We start from the raw sequence: 18,211 nt of genomic DNA, 5'->3' as shown, positions 1-18,211 counted from the left end.
GCTCTATTTAGCAATTGAGGTAAAACCTTTCCTATCAGACTGTTTCACCAGTGGTCTAGTAAATAGTGCCGCTTTCTATTGAATAAGGCCACGCTGGTTCAGATCCCGCTGATCTTCAGTTTTTTTTTTAGCAATCTTTATTGTTGTTCAAATAATGTCTCATTTACTGCAAAGGGAATAGTAATGAAACCCTTCTCACCCACATGCCTTTATCATCCAAAACATGATGGAGGAATGGTTAAATGAAAAGCAAGGTGGAAAGGCAAGAAGAAAGTGGGATACAAACCCCATATTTTACAAGAAGCACACGGACCAAACTGTTGAGCCACGAAACACGTTCTCCTAATGTGGGAAAATGCGTCTCCATGGACACTGAACATCTGATTTTTATTTCTCACCGGCAGATGTCACTCAAGTAAAATGTTTTGAGCGTTTCATAAAGCCTCGACACAAATGTTTCGATTGTCTTGGTGTTTCGAAAAGCATCGTTCTGCCCATCACTACAGCAGCCAATAGAGCCTGGGGGGAAAACAGTTGGCATTTAAACAGCTGGATAATTGATGTGGGGACTGTTGATTAGGAGTGGAATCAGGGAATGGCCACTGATAATATGGGGGGTGGATTCTGCCACGGAGATGTAGATAAGCGACCTACCGTCAACTTGCTCCCATTTAACGTCGCCGTGAGCGAATCTCTTTGGCTTAACGTCGCCGTGAGTGAATCTCTTATGCTTTAGGTCGCCGTTAAAAGTTTCGTTTGTGCTGATGCAGCGTTGTATATATTAGACATTTAATTTTAGCTGTCACCAGCCCCACAAACTACTCCAAACTCCCTCAAAATAGGCTCAATCATGTATGCTCTGTTTGTGCCGCTGAAAGGTTTGTTTGTGCTTCTACAGTTTTTGGTACATACCTATTCCTACTGGATAACGCACTGGCTTTAATCTCTTTCCACTATAGCTCTGTAACTATCCGTAAGAAAGCAGTCACAAAAACAAACCTTTATCGGCACAAAATGAGCACATATGGAGCCTATTGAGTGAATTTGACCTATAAAATATTATTTCATATCTAAAAAAGTATAGCAGCACTTTTTGCCGTTACAATTTTCATTTTGGCTGCTTCGGTGTTTTAAATATTAGATATTTAATTATAGGGTATGGTGTCACCAGCCCCCACAACATGCTAAAAACTCCATCGAAATAGGCTCAATTGTTCTCCATTTGTGCATTTACATTTTTCATTGTACTGAAGCAGCGTTTTATATATTAGACATTTCATTTTTCTTTCCAAAAAAAGTTGAAAAGGAAGGATTTTACCGACCCAAAAGAAGCACAAACGATTGAGCCTATTTTGAGTGAATTTGATCTATAACATATTATTTAATATTTAAAATATGAAAGCAGCACAAAAACTATAACGGCACAAACAAAATCATTTATGGGTGAATTTGGAGGATTTGGGGGGCGGAGTGACTATAAATTAACTATAAAATATTTTTAGAATTAACTATAAAATATTTTTTAGGAATAATACTTAAAATGTAGCGCAAATCTATGACAAAATAGGCTTAATCGTTCGTGCTGGTTTGTGCCTTAAAATGTTTTGTTTGTGCTGCTAGATATATAATGATATTTTATAGGTAAAATTAACTCAAAATAGGCTCAACCATTTGTGCTCCTTTTGTGCCGATAAAGGTTTGTTATTACAACAGCTTTCTTACCACTGCTTTCTTACTGATAGTGACATAGCTATAGTGGAAAGAGAGTAAACAATTATTTTATTATTTGTAATTATTTTACAAATATGTTGTTATACCCCCATGATTGAAATGTTAAATCTTTATTTTGCTACACTCACGGCGGCGACGTTCAGACGTTGCACATTGTTAATCACTCACGGCGACGTTCAGACGTTGCACATGTAAATCACTCACGGCGGCGACGGCGTTACAGAAGTTGTCAAAATTTCTTACGCCGCCGCCGTGAGTGAATTCACATGTGCAACGTCTGAACGTCGCCGTGAGTGTTCAACAATGTGCTACGTCGCCATGAGTGATTAACTATGTGCAATGTCTGAACGTCGCCGCCGTGAGTGTAGGAAAATAAAGATTTCAACATATTTGTAAAATACTAGTGTAGTCAGTGTAAATAATTGTCACACAAATAGTTTATAACAACATGATATTACAACATAAGGAATTCTACTCATATTAACAGGTATTCATATTTTTGCTTGGTTAACTGTCTGAATAGCTAGTATTATAAAATGATAACACATGCCTTTGTCAAAATATCACTGAGCCGAAACATACACTCTCTATTCATGAAAATACTAAAGAGTAAATATTACAGAATACAATGAAATGTACAGTGATCACCGCATATTTACAGCTAAATCCAAAATCTAAATGTACAGCTGTAATCAGTCTGTGTGTAGTTCACTTGTTTAGCCACATGGTGTATCAGGCAAACGTCCTACGGCGCCAGTAGTAAGACAATTATAAAACATATTAACAAACATTACATAAAATAGAAATGTAAAATATAAAAGAAAAAAATAATACACCACAAATGATGTGGTATTACTACAAAATACATGGTTAATCAGAATATATCCTGCTAAAGGTGCATTTTTATATAGGTATGTACACACCCAGAAAATTCGTTTTTTGCTCAGATGTGTACAGATATGAACAGATCATACATTAACATGAATTGATTTAGATCATACTGTTTTTATTCTTATCTGCTCTGTTGCGGAGTAAGGAAACTAAGCATTTCATGACAAATACAAACACTTCGAACTTGAACAGATAAAGGCAACTTAATTCAACAACTGACACTGAGATATTAATACTTTGCAATCACTTACTTTCCAAAAATAAACAGAAATGCAATTTCTTTAGGGAGCACTTATTGAAAGTACACCAATTATGGCAGGTTGGCCCGGCCCTGATGCATGAATGCCACCCCAAACCATAATATAACTTCTCTTTGCTCTTTCTCTGCTTTAAGTGGCATCACAGTAAATCGGTATACGTAAGGAATAAGGCACAAGCGGGTTTGGTACATGATCATTGTACCACAGCTAAGAACTTAAGCGTGATGCATCGTGCAGTGCCTTGACACAAGATTTGGAGATACCGTGGATATAAGCAATTCTCACAAACCCCAGAGATTTATTTTCACTCTTATAAACCAATTACCAATTTAGTTAGACCTGGGTGTCTCTGTCCATGTCTGGCTGACCTTGGCAGTATATGTTTGTAGAACTGGTCAGCTTAATAAACCTCTGCATCATGCCTGCTCCAGATGTGGCTGATATTGCTACAGTTGTTCTGTCCCTTGGGAGTTGATATTGTGATTTTTACCATTTTGCATGTTTGTAAATTACCTGTTTTGTATACGCATTTCTGTGTTTCTCAATGTAATTTCTCATCTGAAAATTGGGTTGGAGTGCAATGATTCCTTTAATGTATTATAATTTACAAGCTAATTTGAGCACAAGGTTCAGAACGCATTTTGTTAATATTTAAGCAATGTTGCATTTTGGAATTCCGTATTGAAAATGTACAAGGATTAATTGAATCTCCTAAATAGATTTTCGAGTTGAGCACATTCTTATAGACTACAAAAGATATCTGAGGTGGATGACAGAATAATTATTTCCTAGTTCAATAAAAACCCCTTCTTGGCCAGATCAGTAAACCCTCAGCGACTTAAAAGAAAGATGGGAAGGGAGAAGTAATGAGAAGGTGAACATCTGCTTATGAGCCAAAGCATACCACCTCTTCTGTGAAGCATGGTGGAGGAAGTGTTATGGCACCTCTTCTGTGAAGGATGGTGGAGGAAGTGTTATGGCACCTCTTACAGACTCTACTTCATTTTGTATTTTTGTACTCTGTGTACTGTGTGTAACTGTATGTTGTCCTGCACGTTTGCGCTTTGTCTCGGCCAGGTCACCATTGCAAATGAGAATCTGTCTCAATCGGCCTACCTGGTTAAATAAAGGTTACATAAAAAATACAAATAAACTATTCTGTGAAGCATGGTAGAGGAAGTGTTATGGCACCTGTTCTGTGAAGCATGGTGGAGGAAGTGTTATGGCACCTGTTCTGTTAAGTATGGTGGAGGAAGTGTTATGGCACCTGTTCTGTGAAGTGTGGTGGAGGAAGTGTTATGGCACCTGTTCTGTTAAGCATGGTGGAGGAAGTGTTATGGCACCTGTTCTGTGAAGTGTGGTGGAGGAAGTGTTGTGGCATGTGCATGTATGGCTGCCAATGATGTGACTGTAGAAAAAAGCACCTGTCAATCATCTGACCTGCATGGACAGTTTTGCTGGAGACAAACCTGAGGGCAAAAGGCACCAAAAACAAAAGATATTTGGGACATAAAGTGTTAACCAACTGGTAGTTATTCTAGTAGAATGGTGGTAGGAAGAACCAATATTCTATTTTTTATTAAATACACCTGTATACAATGCATAAAAAGGACATGTAAATTAATCCTGCACAATAATGGCTGATCATGGTCCACAGGGATGTCTGGGCAGTGGTGGATGGGCCATAAATTGGAGTTTCAATACCTGGATTTACTGTCTTGATATTCTTCCAATATATATTGAACGTTCAAAAGTTCGAATTTACAGTTCTCTATATAGGAGCAGTAGAAAAGGGTATGTTATTCTTAGAGGAATTAGATAACAAGTGCAGTATGCAATGAACAACCAAAAGTTGTAATCTGCTAAAGCCAAGGAAATTCACTCACGGCGACGTTAAGCCAAAGAAATTCACTCACGGCGACGTACAGCATAAAAGATTCACTCACGGCGACGTTAAATGGGAGCAAGTTGACGGTAGGTCGCTTATCTACATCTCCGTGGCAGAATCCACCCCCCATACGCGGCGACGGCGTTATAGACGTTGTCAACATTTCTTACGCCGCCGCCGTGAGTGATCAACAATGTGCAACATCTGAACGTCGCCGCCGTGAGTGTTGGAAAATAAAGAATTAACATTTCAATCATGGGTTAAACAACATATTTGTAAAATACTAGTGTAGTCAGTGAAAAGAATTGTCACACAAATAGTTTATAACATGATATTACAACAAAAGGAATTCTACTCATATTAACATTCTATTCCCGTGGGCTCACCACCCACAGGAGGGACCATAAGGGGTCGGTGCGTAGAGGATCGGGCGGCAGTCGAAGGCAGGGGCCTAGGCAACCCGATCCCTGGACACGGAAACTAGCTCTAGGGACGTGGAACGTCACCTCGCTGGCGGGGAAGGAGCCTGAGATAGTGCGTGAGGTTGAGAGGTTCCGACTGGAGGTAGTCGGAATCACCTCTACGCACGGCTTGGGCTCTGGAACCACACTCCTTGAGAGAGGATGGACTCTTCACCACTCTGGAGTTGCCCATGGTGAGAGGCGGCGGGCTGGTGTGGGTTTGCTTATAGCTCCCCAGCTCTGCCGCCATGTGTTGGAGTTTACCCCGGTGAACGAGAGGGTCGTTTCCCTGCGCCTTCGGGTCGGGGATAGGTCTCTCACTGTTGTTTGTGCCTATGGGCCGAACGGCAGTGCAGAGTACCCGACCTTCTTGGAGTCTCTGGGAGGGGTGCTGGAAAGTGCTCCAACTGGGGACTCTATCGTTCTACTGGGGGACTTCAACGCCCACGTGGGCAACGACAGTGACACCTGGAGGGGTGTGATTGGGAGGAACGGCCCCCCTGATCTGAACCCGAGTGGTGTTCAGTTATTGGACTTCTGTGCTAGTCACAGTTTGTCCATAACGAACACCATGTTCAAGCATAAAGGTGTCCATCAGTGCACATGGCACCAGGACACCCTAGGCCGCAGGTCGATGATCGACTTTGTTGTCGTTTCATCTGACCTGCGGCCGTATGTCTTGGACACTCGGGTGAAGAGAGGGGCGGAGCTGTCAACTGATCACCACCTGGTGGTGAGCTGGATCCGATGGCGGGGGAGGAAGCTGGACAGACTCGGCAGGCCCAAGCGTACTGTAAGGGTCTGCTGGGAACATCTGGCCGAGTCTCCTGTCAGAGAGATCTTTAACTCCCACCTCCGACAGAGCTTCGCCTGGATCCCGAGGGAGGCTGGAGATATTGAGTCCGAGTGGACCATGTTCTCCACCGCCATTGTCGAAGCGGCCGTTCGGAGCTGTGGACGTAAGGTCTCCGGTGCCTGTCGAGGCGGCAATCCCCGAACCCGGTGGTGGACACCGGAAGTAAGGGATGCCGTCAAGCTGAAGAAGGAGTCCTATCAGGCCTGGTTGGCTTGTGGGACTCCTGAGGCAGCTGACGGGTACCGACAGGCCAAGCGGACTGCAGCCCGGGTGGTTGTGGAGGCAAAAACTCGGGCCTGGGAGGAGTTCGGTGAGGCCATGGAGAAGGACTATCGGCTGGCCTCGAAGAGATTCTGGCAAACCGTCCGGCGCCTCAGGAGAGGGAAACAGTGCCCTACCAACGCTGTTTACAGTAGAGGTGGCCAGCTGTTGACCTCAACTGGGGATGTCGTCGAGCGGTGGAAGGAGTACTTCGAGGATCTCCTTAATCCCGCCGTCACATCTTCCATTGAGGAAGCAGAGGATGAGGGCTCAGAGGTGGACTCGTCCATCACCCGGGCTGAAGTCACTGAGGTGGTCAAGAAACTCCTCGGTGGCAAGGCACCGGGGGTGGATGAGATCCGCCCTGAGTACCTCAAGTCTCTGGATGTTGTGGGGCTGTCTTGGTTGACACGCCTGTGCAACATCGCGTGGCGGTCGGGGACAGTGCCTTTGGGATGGCAGACCGGGGTGGTGGTCCCTCTTTTTAAGAAGGGGGACCGGAGGGTGTGTTCCAACTACAGGGGGATCACACTTCTCAGCCTCCCCGGGAAAGTCTATGCCAGGGTTCTGGAGAGGAGAATACGGCCGATAGTAGAACCTCGGATTCAGGAGGAACAGTGTGGTTTTCGTCCGGGCCGTGGAACACTGGACCAGCTCTATACCCTCTACGGGGTGTTGGAGGGTTCATGGGAGTTTGCCCAACCAATCCACATGTGTTTTGTGGATTTGGAGAAGGCATTCGACTGTGTCCCTCGCGGCATCCTGTGGAGAGTGCTTCGGGAATATGGGGTCCTGGGTCCTTTGCTAAGGGCTGTCAGGTCCCTGTACGACCGAAGCAGGAGCTTGGTCCGCATTGCCGGCAGTAAGTCAGACTTGTTCCCAGTGCATGTTGGACTCCGGCAGGGCTGCCCTTTGTCACCGGTTCTGTTCATAATTTTTATGGACAGAATTTCTAGGCGCAGCCAGGGGCCGGAGGGTGTCAGGTTTGGGGACCACACGATTTCGTCTCTGCTCTTTGCGGATGATGTTGTCGTGTTGGCCTCTTCAAACCAGGACCTTCAGCATGCGCTGGGACGGTTTGCAGCCGAGTGTGAAGCGGTGGGGATGAGAATCAGTACCTCCAAATCTGAGGCCATGGTCCTCAGTCGGAAAAGGGTGGCTTGCTCACTTCAGGTTGGTGGAGAGTGCCTGCCTCAAGTGGAGGAGTTTAAGTATCTAGGGGTCTTGTTCTCGAGTGAGGGAAGGATGGAACGGGAGATTGACAGACGGATCGGTGCAGCTTCTGCAGTAATGCGGTCGATGTATCGGTCTGTCGTGGTGAAGAAAGAGCTGAGCCGCAAGGCGAAGCTCTCGATTTACCGGTCAATCTACGTTCCTACTCTCACCTATGGTCATGAGCTTTGGGTCATGACCGAAAGGACAAGATCCCGGATACAGGCGGCCGAAATGAGCTTTCTCCGCAGGGTGGCTGGGCGTTCCCTTAGAGATAGGGTGAGAAGCTCGGTCACCCGGGAGGAGCTCGGAGTAGAGCCGCTGCTCCTCCACATCGAGAGGGGTCAGCTGAGGTGGCTTGGGCATCTGTTTCGGATGCCTCCGGAACGCCTTCCAGGGAAGGTGTTCCGGTCCCGTCCCACCGGGAGGAGACCCCGGGGAAGACCTAGGACACGCTGGAGGGACTATGTCTCCCAGCTGGCCTGGGAACGCCTCGGTGTCCCCCCGGAAGAGCTGGAGGAAGTGTCTGGGGAGAGGGAAGTCTGGGCATCCCTGCTTAGACTGCTGCCCCCGCGACCCGGCCCCGGATGAAGCGGAAGAAGATGATGATGATGATGATGATGATGATGATTAACATTCTACTCATATTTTTGCATGGTAAACTGTCTGAAAACGGTCTCAAACAGCCTCAAAATAGTCTCAATCATTTATGCTCTGATTGTGCCGCTGAAAGTTTTTTTTGTGCTGCTACAGTTTCATACAGTTTCATCCTGGCTTTACTCTCTTTCCACTATCTCCACTATCGGTAAGAAAGCAGTCGCTAAAACTTTAATCGGCACAAAAGGAGCACAAATGATAGAGCCTATTTTGAGTGAATTTAATCAATAAAATATAATTTAATATCTAAGAAATGATAGCAGCACAAACAAACATTTTTATGCACAAACCTGCAGGAACGATTAAGCCTATATTTCCATAGATTTGCTGGATGGGGGACCATCTTTACACAGGTAAATACCTTTAATCGCTTCTACTCCAGTTATATGGTATGGTGTCACTAGCCCCCCAACATCTTCCAAAACTGCTCAAAATATTCTAATTTGTTTGTGCCATTAAAATGTCACTTGTGCTGCTTCAGTATTTTATATATTAGATATTTAATTTTAGGTGATGTCACTCAGGCCCCCAACCTGCTCCAAATTGAGTCAAAATACTCTCCTTTGTTTGTGCTTCATTTGTGTTGGTTTGTGCCGTTGAAAGTTTTGTTTTTGCTGCGTCCATGTTTTTAATATTAGACAATTAATTGGAGTTCAATCAAATTTTCAATCAAATGTATTTATAAAGCCCTTTTACAACAGCAGTTGTCACAAAGTGTTTTTACAAAACACCTGGCCTTAAACCCCAAGGTGCAAACAACAGTAGTGTTGAATTTCAGTGGCTAGGAAAAATTCCCTAAGAAGGCCGATTTTTAGGAAGAAACCTAGAGAGGTTTCTTCTGGTTTAGGAAGGCCTCGCCAGCCACCCAACTCCAAACGGAGTCAAAATAGGCTCAGTCATTTGTGGTCTGTTTGTGCTGTTTTGTGCTGTTAATTATTTAATTTTTTTGCTGCTATCATTTTTTAGACATTAAAGCATATTTCACGGGTCATTCTGAGATCACTCAGTCCCCCAACACACTTCAAATTCCCCCAACCTGCTCCAGACTGACTCAAAATAGGCTCAGTCATTTGTGCTGGTACAGTTTCTGGTCCATAACCTGATTTTCTACTGGATAGCGCATTTACTCTCTTTCCACTAAAGCTCAGTCATTACTTCAACAATTTTGTTAAGAAAGTAGCAAAAACTATATTTTAACCTGGCACAAACGGAACACAAAGGACTGAGCATATTTTGAGTGAATTTGTAGCATGTTGGGGGGCTGAGTGACCTAGAAATTATCTATAAAATGTTCTTTAGGACTAATATCTAAAATATGACAGCAGCACAAATATAAGCCATTTTACGCGTACAAATGGTCCCCACCCTACTCAAAACTAGGGCAAATAGGGTAAACATTTTTGTGCTGCTTTCATCTTTTAGATATTAAATAATAATTTAAATGTCAAATTCTCTCAAAATAGGCTCAATTGTTTTTGCTTTGTTTTGGTTGGTAAAAGTTATTTTTTTTCTCTACTGTCTTTCTTACGGATAATGAGAGCTACAGCTCTGGAAAAAATTAACCCTTCTGTTCCTCACTCAAATCCTTCATTTTCAACTTTTTTTGGAAAGGAAAGAAAAAGGTGCAGTGATCTCTTAATTTAAATTAATGTATAGCAGAGCTATAGGGCTATGGGAAAGAGAAATGTAGACTATTTACCAAAAGCTACAGCAGCACAAACTTAATTTTAGCGACAAACGGAGCGCAAACGATTCAGCCTATTTTGATGCAGTTTGGAGCAGGTTCGGGGGCTGCTAACCTAAAATGAAATGTCTAATAGGATATAAAACGCTGCATCAGTACAAATGGAGAACAAACAATTTAGATGGAATTTTGAGCATGTTGGGGGGGCTGGTGACACCATACCCTATAATTAAATATCTAATATTTAAAACACTCCTCCATGAACTGCCACCTTAACGTGGTGGAGGGGTTTGAGTACCCGAGTGACCCTAGGAGCTATGTTGTCTGGGGCTATATGCCCCTGGTAGGGTCTCCCAAGGCAAACAGGTCCTAGGCGACGGGTCAGACTAAGAGCGGTTCAAAACACCCCTTAATGATGAAAAATTATTTGAGTTCCGTGACGTCGCCCGGTATGGCGCAGCCGGGGCCCCACCCTGGAGCCAGGCCCGGGGTTGGGGCTCGCACGCGAGCGCCTGGTGGCCGGGCCTTTCCCCATGGGGCCCGGCCGGGCATAGCCCGAAGGAGCGACGTGGGGCCGCCTTCCCGTGGGCTCACCACCCACAGGAGGGACCATAAGGGGTTGGTGCGTAGAGGATCGGGCGGCAGTCGAAGGCAGGGGCCTAGGCAACCCGATCCCTGGACACGGAAACTAGCTCTAGGGACGTGGAACGTCACCTCGCTGGCGGGGAAGGAGCCTGAGATAGTGCGTGAGGTTGAGAGGTTCCGACTGGAGGTAGTCGGAATCACCTCTACGCACGGCTTGGGCTCTGGAACCACACTCCTTGAGAGAGGATGGACTCTTCACCACTCTGGAGTTGCCCATGGTGAGAGGCGGCGGGCTGGTGTGGGTTTGCTTATAGCTCCCCAGCTCTGCCGCCATGTGTTGGAGTTTACCCCGGTGAACGAGAGGGTCGTTTCCCTGCGCCTTCGGGTCGGGGATAGGTCTCTCACTGTTGTTTGTGCCTATGGGCCGAACGGCAGTGCAGAGTACCCGACCTTCTTGGAGTCTCTGGGAGGGGTGCTGGAAAGTGCTCCAACTGGGGACTCTATCGTTCTACTGGGGGACTTCAACGCCCACGTGGGCAACGACAGTGACACCTGGAGGGGTGTGATTGGGAGGAACGGCCCCCCTGATCTGAACCCGAGTGGTGTTCAGTTATTGGACTTCTGTGCTAGTCACAGTTTGTCCATAACGAACACCATGTTCAAGCATAAGGGTGTCCATCAGTGCATATGGCACCAGGACACCCTAGGCCGCAGGTCGATGATCGACTTTGTTGTCGTTTCATCTGACCTGCGGCCGTATGTCTTGGACACTCGGGTGAAGAGAGTTCACTCTGCGCCACCACTCCTGTTTGTGATTGGACAGACTGGATTGACAATTCCTACCTCTCAGTGGAAAAGGGGGGTGAAACAGAATCCATATCTGGTGTTCATAATTGCAGCAAACCAATGGAAATAGAATGCAGATCCAAAATAAACAGGAGAGGGAAACAGTGCCCTACCAACGCTGTTTACAGTAGAGGTGGCCAGCTGTTGACCTCAACTGGGGATGTCGTCGGGCGGTGGAAGGAGTACTTCGAGGATCTCCTCAATCCCGCCGTCACATCTTCCATTGAGGAAGCAGAGGATGAGGGCTCAGAGGTGGACTCGTCCATCACCCGGGCTGAAGTCACTGAGGTGGTCAAGAAACTCCTCGGTGGCAAGGCACCGGGGGTGGATGAGATCCGCCCTGAGTACCTCAAGTCTCTGGATGTTGTGGGGCTGTCTTGGTTGACACGCCTGTGCAACATCGCGTGGCGGTCGGGGACAGTGCCTTTGGGATGGCAGACCGGGGTGGTGGTCCCTCTTTTTAAGAAGGGGGACCGGAGGGTGTGTTCCAACTACAGGGGGATCACACTTCTCAGCCTCCCCGGGAAAGTCTATGCCAGGGTTCTGGAGAGGAGAATACGGCCGATAGTAGAACCTCGGATTCAGGAGGAACAGCCTGGTTTTCGTCCGGGCCGTGGAACACTGGACCAGCTCTATACCCTCTACGGGGTGTTGGAGGGTTCATGGGAGTTTGCCCAACCAATCCACATGTGTTTTGTGGATTTGGAGAAGGCATTCGACTCTGTCCCTCGCGGCATCCTGTGGAGAGTGCTTCGGGAATATGGGGTCCTGGGTCCTTTGCTAAGGGCTGTCAGGTCCCTGTACGACCGAAGCAGGAGCTTGGTCCGCATTGCTTTCAAACACCACAACATTCTTAAATCCCACAACCCCAAAGACAACTGAAAAAGCAACTGAGCAACCCTCAACCCTCACGACATCTGAAAAAACATCAACTGAATAACCCTCAACCCCCAGCACGACTGAAAAATCAGTTCCACCCTCAACCACCAAGACATTTGTACAAACCTCAACCCCAGAAGGCAACTGAAAAACCATATAATGAACAGACTTCAACCATCACAACAACTGTGGAACTCTCAACCCCCATGACAGTTGAAAAATCAACATCTGTGCTACCTTGAATCTCCAAGACAACTGAAAAAACATAAACTGAACAACCTTCAACAACCACGATAACTGTAAAACTGTAACGAGGACGCGCGTGGAGGACGCGCGCCATCCCCCCCGACGTGGTATTCGGCGCGCGTCGTCGCCGGTCTTCTAGCCACGCCGCTCCTCCTCCCACGGCACTGTCATGTCTTGTTATTGCACACACCTGGTGTCCATTCCCTCATTAGGTTGCCTATATTAGTTCCTGTGTTTCTGGGTGTCTTTGTGTGGTATTGTTCTATGTCTTTATATTGTGGAGAGAGGCACGTTCGTTTGAGCGTTTTATTTCGCCGTGTGATAGAGTGCCTTTGTTGTTGGATTGTTCTTTTTGTGAATACAGTTTTGTTTATCGCCTCCCTGCGTTTGGCTCCAAGTTCTTTCGATACACTCCACTACACCCAGCCGTGACAGAATACCACACCACCATGGAGTCAGCGGGGAGTGACCTGCTCCACCACCATGGCAGCATGATTGCGTCCCTGGGGGAGGCCATGACCGAGATGGTCCAGGCTATGCGGCGGTTGGAGGCGAGGCTGCCACTTGAGCAGCAACCACCCATACTCAACCCGGCCGAAGTGCCCCTGCCATCGTCTCCACCGTCGCAGAGGAGGACCATTCAGCTGAGCCTTCCTCAGGGATTCAGCGGAGACGCAGCCCAGTGCTCTGGGTTTTTGCTCCAGTTGGAGCTATATTTCGCCTTCCTCAGCCCTCACCCGGGGGATAGGGAGAAGGTCTCGGCCCTTGTCTCCTGCCTGAGGGGCAAGGCGTTAGACTGGGCCAACTCCGTTTGGTCCGCGAACGGGCCGGAGTTGGCCCATTACGGGGCGTTCGTCGGCCTCTTCCGGGCCGTGTTCGATCACCCGCCCGACGGCAGGGAGGTCGGCGAGCGTCTCGTGCACCTCAGGCAGGGGACAAGGAGCGTACAGGCCTTCGCCCTGGAGTTCAGGACCCTGGCGGCGGGGTCGGGCTGGAACGACAGGGCACTTATCGATCATTTCCGGTGCCACTTACGGTCCGACGTCCGTAGGGAGCTGGCATGCCGGGACGCCATGTTGACCTTCGACCAGCTCGTCGACATGGCGATCCGGCTGGAAAATCTGCTAGCCACCCGCGGACGCACCGGGAATGATCAGCCCCCTCCGGTACACCCCGTCGCCGGACCTGAACCCATGGAAGTGGGAGGCGCCGCACGAAGGGAGACGGTGCGGTCTAGGGAGTGTTCCTTTTGTGGGAGGAAGGGACACTCTGCCTCCCACTGTTTCCAGCGAGAGAGGGTCGAGCGGAGGAAGCCTGACACCACTACACCGAGTCAGGTGAGTAGACCACACACACTGTCAGGGCTCTCTGCGAAGCACATGACACTTTTGGTGGCCTTCCCTGATTTTCCTACTAACTCTCAGTGTAAGGCGCTCGTAGACTCAGGCGCAGCTGGGAATTTTATGGACAGCGGTTACGCACAGAAACTGCGCATTCCGCTGGTGCCATTGTCTCAACCTAGGTCCATTACGGGCTTAGACAGCAAACCACTAGGCACTGGTCTCGTTGAGCACGTCACAGTCCCTATCACGATGAGCACGCTCATACCGAACAGATTGAGTTTCATGTTATTCACTCTCCTGCTTTCCCTGTGGTGCTGGGTCTTCCATGGTTGTCGGGACACAACCCAACTATTTCCTGGTCGCAGAGAGTGTTAACAGGGTGGTCTCAGGGGTGTCAGGAGAGGTGTCTAGGTGTTTCCGTTGGTGCGACCTCGGTGGAAAGTCCAGACAGTGTCTCCGCAGTGCGCATTCCCCCGGAATATGCCGATTTAGCGCTGGTCTTTTCGAAGACCATGGCTAGTCGTTTGCCACCACATCGGTCCGGGGATTGTGCTATAAACCTAAAGGGAGATGCTGTGCCGCCTTATTGTCATGTGTATCCCCTGTCGCAGGCAGAAACCGCAGCGATGGAGACCTATGTGGCCGAATCCCTGCGGCAGGGGCAGATCCGCCGTTCCACCTCGCCCGCCTCCTCGAGTTTCTTTTTTGTGAGGAAGAAGGATGGGGGTTTGCGTCCGTGCATTGACTACAGGGCGTTAAATAAATTGACGATCCGGTACTCATATCCTATCCCCCTGATTTCCCAATATATTGAGTCAATGCATGGGGCGCGCTTCTTCACAAAACTGGACCTCCGGAGTGCGTACAATTTGGTGAGAATCCGAGAGGGAGACGAGTGGAAAACCGCCTTCAGCACCACCACGGGTCACTACGAATACCTGGTGATGCCGTATGGGTTGATGAATGCCCCGGCAGTGTTTCAGTCCTTTGTGAACGACGTGTTTAGGGACATGCTGGGGCGCGGAGTTGTGGTTTACATTGACGACATCCTCGTGTATTCCACCACGCGTGCTGAGCATGTGTCTCTCGTTCGCAGGGTGCTGAAGCGACTGTTGGAGCATGGCCTGTACGCTAAAGCAGAGAAGTGCGCGTTCTTCCAGCGAGCCGTCTCTTTCCTCGGGTTTCGGATTTCCGCCGGTGGGGTGGAAATGGAGGTCGATCGCGTGTCAGCCGTGCGTAATTGGCCCGTTCCCACCACGGTTAAGGCGGTGCAGCGATTTATTGGGTTTGCCAATTTCTACCGTAGGTTTATACGGGGCTTCGGCAAGGTGGCAGCTCCTATTACTTCCTTGTTGAAGGGTGGGCCGAGCCGGATCACCTGGACAACCGAGGCAGACGTCGCATTTCGCACCCTTAAGAGAATGTTCACCTCTGCCCCGGTTCTGGCTCACCCCGATCCGTCACTGCCGTTCATAGTGGAGGTGGATGCCTCGGAGGTGGGGATAGGTGCTGTATTGTCCCAACTGTCGGGTACCCCTCCTAAGCGTCGCCCCTGTGCTTTTTACTCGCGAAAGCTCAGTGAGGCAGAGCGCAACTATGGCGTCGGTGACAGGGAGCTGTTGGCTGTGTTTAACGCCTTGACTGTTTGGAGACATTGGCTCGAGGGAGCGAGACACCCGTTTGTAGTCTGGACCGACCACCGTAACCTGGAGTACATCCGGGCGGCGAGGAGACTGAACCCTCGCCAGGCCAGGTGGGCGTTGTTTTTTGCCCGGTTCGATTTCACGCTTTCATACGTTCCGGGTACAAAAAACGCCAAGGCAGACGCGCTGTCTCGGTTGTGCGACGCGGGTGAAAGGCGGGTAGATGATACACCGATTCTGCCCGCCTCATGCATTGTGGCGCCGGTTGTGTGGGACGTGGACGCGGACATTCAGCGAGCGTTGCACAGCGATCCTGGGCCTCCTGGGTGTCCTGCGGGTCGTCAGTACGTCCCGCTGGATGTCCGTGACCGTCTCATTTACTGGGCCCACACTTCCCCTTCCACGGGTCACCCGGGCATAAACCGTACTGCGCGCTGCCTTACCGATAAGTACTGGTGGCCTGGTCTGGCTAAGGATGTGAGGGCGTACGTGTCCTCCTGTTCGGTGTGCGCTCAGTGTAAGGCACCTAGACACCTTCCGGCGGGTAAGTTACTCCCTTTGCCCGTTCCACAACGACCATGGTCTCACTTGTCCATTGATTTTCTGACCGATCTTCCCCCCTCACTGGGCAATACCACAATCCTGGTTGTTGTGGATCGGTTTTCAAAGGCCTGCCGGTTCCTTCCCCTCCCTGGTCTCCCGACGGCCCTGCAGACCGCAGAGGCTCTATTCACCCATGTCTTCCGGCACTACGGGGTGCCGGAGGACATTGTTTCTGACCGGGGCCCTCAGTTCACGTCTCGAGTTTGGAAGGCCTTTATGGGCCAGTTGGGGGTCTCGGTCAGTCTCACCTCCGGGTTCCACCCCGAAGCTAATGGGCAGGTGGAGCGTGTGAACCTGGGGAGGTTCCTGCGGTCCTATTGCCAGGACCGGCCGGGGGAGTGGGCGGAGTTCCTGCCCTGGGCAGAGTATGCTCAGAATTCACTCCGTCACTCCTCCACGTCCTTGACTCCCTTTCAGTGTGTCCTGGGGTACCAGCCGGTCTTGGTACCCTGGCAGAGCCAGCCCGAGTCTGGGGTTCCGGCGGTGGACGACTGGTTCCGGCGCGCCGAAGACACCTGGTCCGTGGCCCATCGACACATCCGGCGCGCCGGGGTTCGCCAGAAGTCCGCTGCTGACCGCCGGCGCAATGACACCCCGGTCTACGCTGTGGGCAACCGGGTCTGGCTCTCGACCCGGAACCTCCCTCTCCGCCTGCCCTGCCGGAAGCTGGGCCCGCGGTTTGTAGGGCCGTTTAAAGTCCTGGGGAGAGTGAACGAGGTAACCTATAAATTGCAACTTCCCCCTGATTACAGGATTAATACCTCGTTCCATGTGTCTCTCCTCAGGCCGGTGGTGGCTGGTCCCCTCCAGCAGTCTGAGGTGCGGGAGGTCCCTCCGCCCCCTCTGGACATCGAGGGGGGCCCGGCGTACTCTGTCCGTTCCATCCTCGACTCGAGGCGCCGGGGGAGGGGCCTGCAGTACCTGGTGGAGTGGGAGGGGTACGGCCCGGAGGAGCGTTGCTGGGTGCCGGCGGTGGACATTCTTGATCCTGAGCTCCTCACTGACTTCCATCGTCGGCGCCCTGATCGTCCTGCGCGGCGTCCTCCGGGTCGGCCTCGGGGTCGGGGGGGGGGTACTGTAACGAGGACGCGCGTGGAGGACGCGCGCCATCCCCCCCGACGTGGTATTCGGCGCGCGTCGTCGCCGGTCTTCTAGCCACGCCGCTCCTCCTCCCACGGCACTGTCATGTCTTGTTATTGCACACACCTGGTGTCCATTCCCTCATTAGGTTGCCTATATTAGTTCCTGTGTTTCTGGGTGTCTTTGTGTGGTATTGTTCTATGTCTTTATATTGTGGAGAGAGGCACGTTCGTTTGAGCGTTTTATTTCGCCGTGTGATAGAGTGCCTTTGTTGTTGGATTGTTCTTTTTGTGAATACAGTTTTGTTTATCGCCTCCCTGCGTTTGGCTCCAAGTTCTTTCGATACACTCCACTACACCCAGCCGTGACAAAAACCCTCAACCCCCTGAAGACAACTGAAGAACCAACACCTATGTCCACTCCTGTTTTACATCACACCACTAGTCCAGGTATTTGCATACATCAAAAAAATTATTTTTCCCCAGGTAAATCATTGCCTCCTTCTATAAATTGTCAGACTATATTATGTATATTATTTTTTTTATAAAAAGTGTTTACATACTGTGAAACCTTTTTACATTCATTTGTTTATTTTGAACAGTTCCAAATACCAGGGAATTTTGGCACAAAACCTTCAGGCGTCCGTTTAGATTAAGTTAAACTTTCAGCAAAACAACGACCCAAAGCACCCAAAGCGTGCTGTAATTAAATCCAAAGGTTCTTCAACAAAGTATTAGTTTAAGGGTGTGCACACTTATGCAACCTGGTTATTGTGAGTTTTTTATTTTTCCCCCTCAAAGATTTCAGTTTGTTTTTCACTTGAATTGTTCAGAATTTCACTGCTTGTGTTGTCCAAGCCTATTTCCTGTAGGTTAAAGTGCCTAACATAGTAACAGGGGAAACTCACCTCTTCCTGACAAACTCTGCCTCTCTCTCAGCCATTACAAGCAACTGTGCAGTGAAGAAGAACACCACCTACCTCCAGGTTAATGACTGCAGGTCTGTTGTACCAGTGGAGCTGGCAGCCTGTGGGGGAGCCTGTGGAACATCTTCTACGTGAGTAGTGTCTCTAAATAAACAGACAG

Source organism: Esox lucius, chromosome 19, assembly GCF_011004845.1.
Source record: "Esox lucius isolate fEsoLuc1 chromosome 19, fEsoLuc1.pri, whole genome shotgun sequence".
Lineage (NCBI taxonomy): Eukaryota > Metazoa > Chordata > Actinopteri > Esociformes > Esocidae > Esox > Esox lucius.
The sequence above is the reverse complement of the archived record's forward strand: the minus strand, read 5'-3'. Positions refer to the sequence as shown.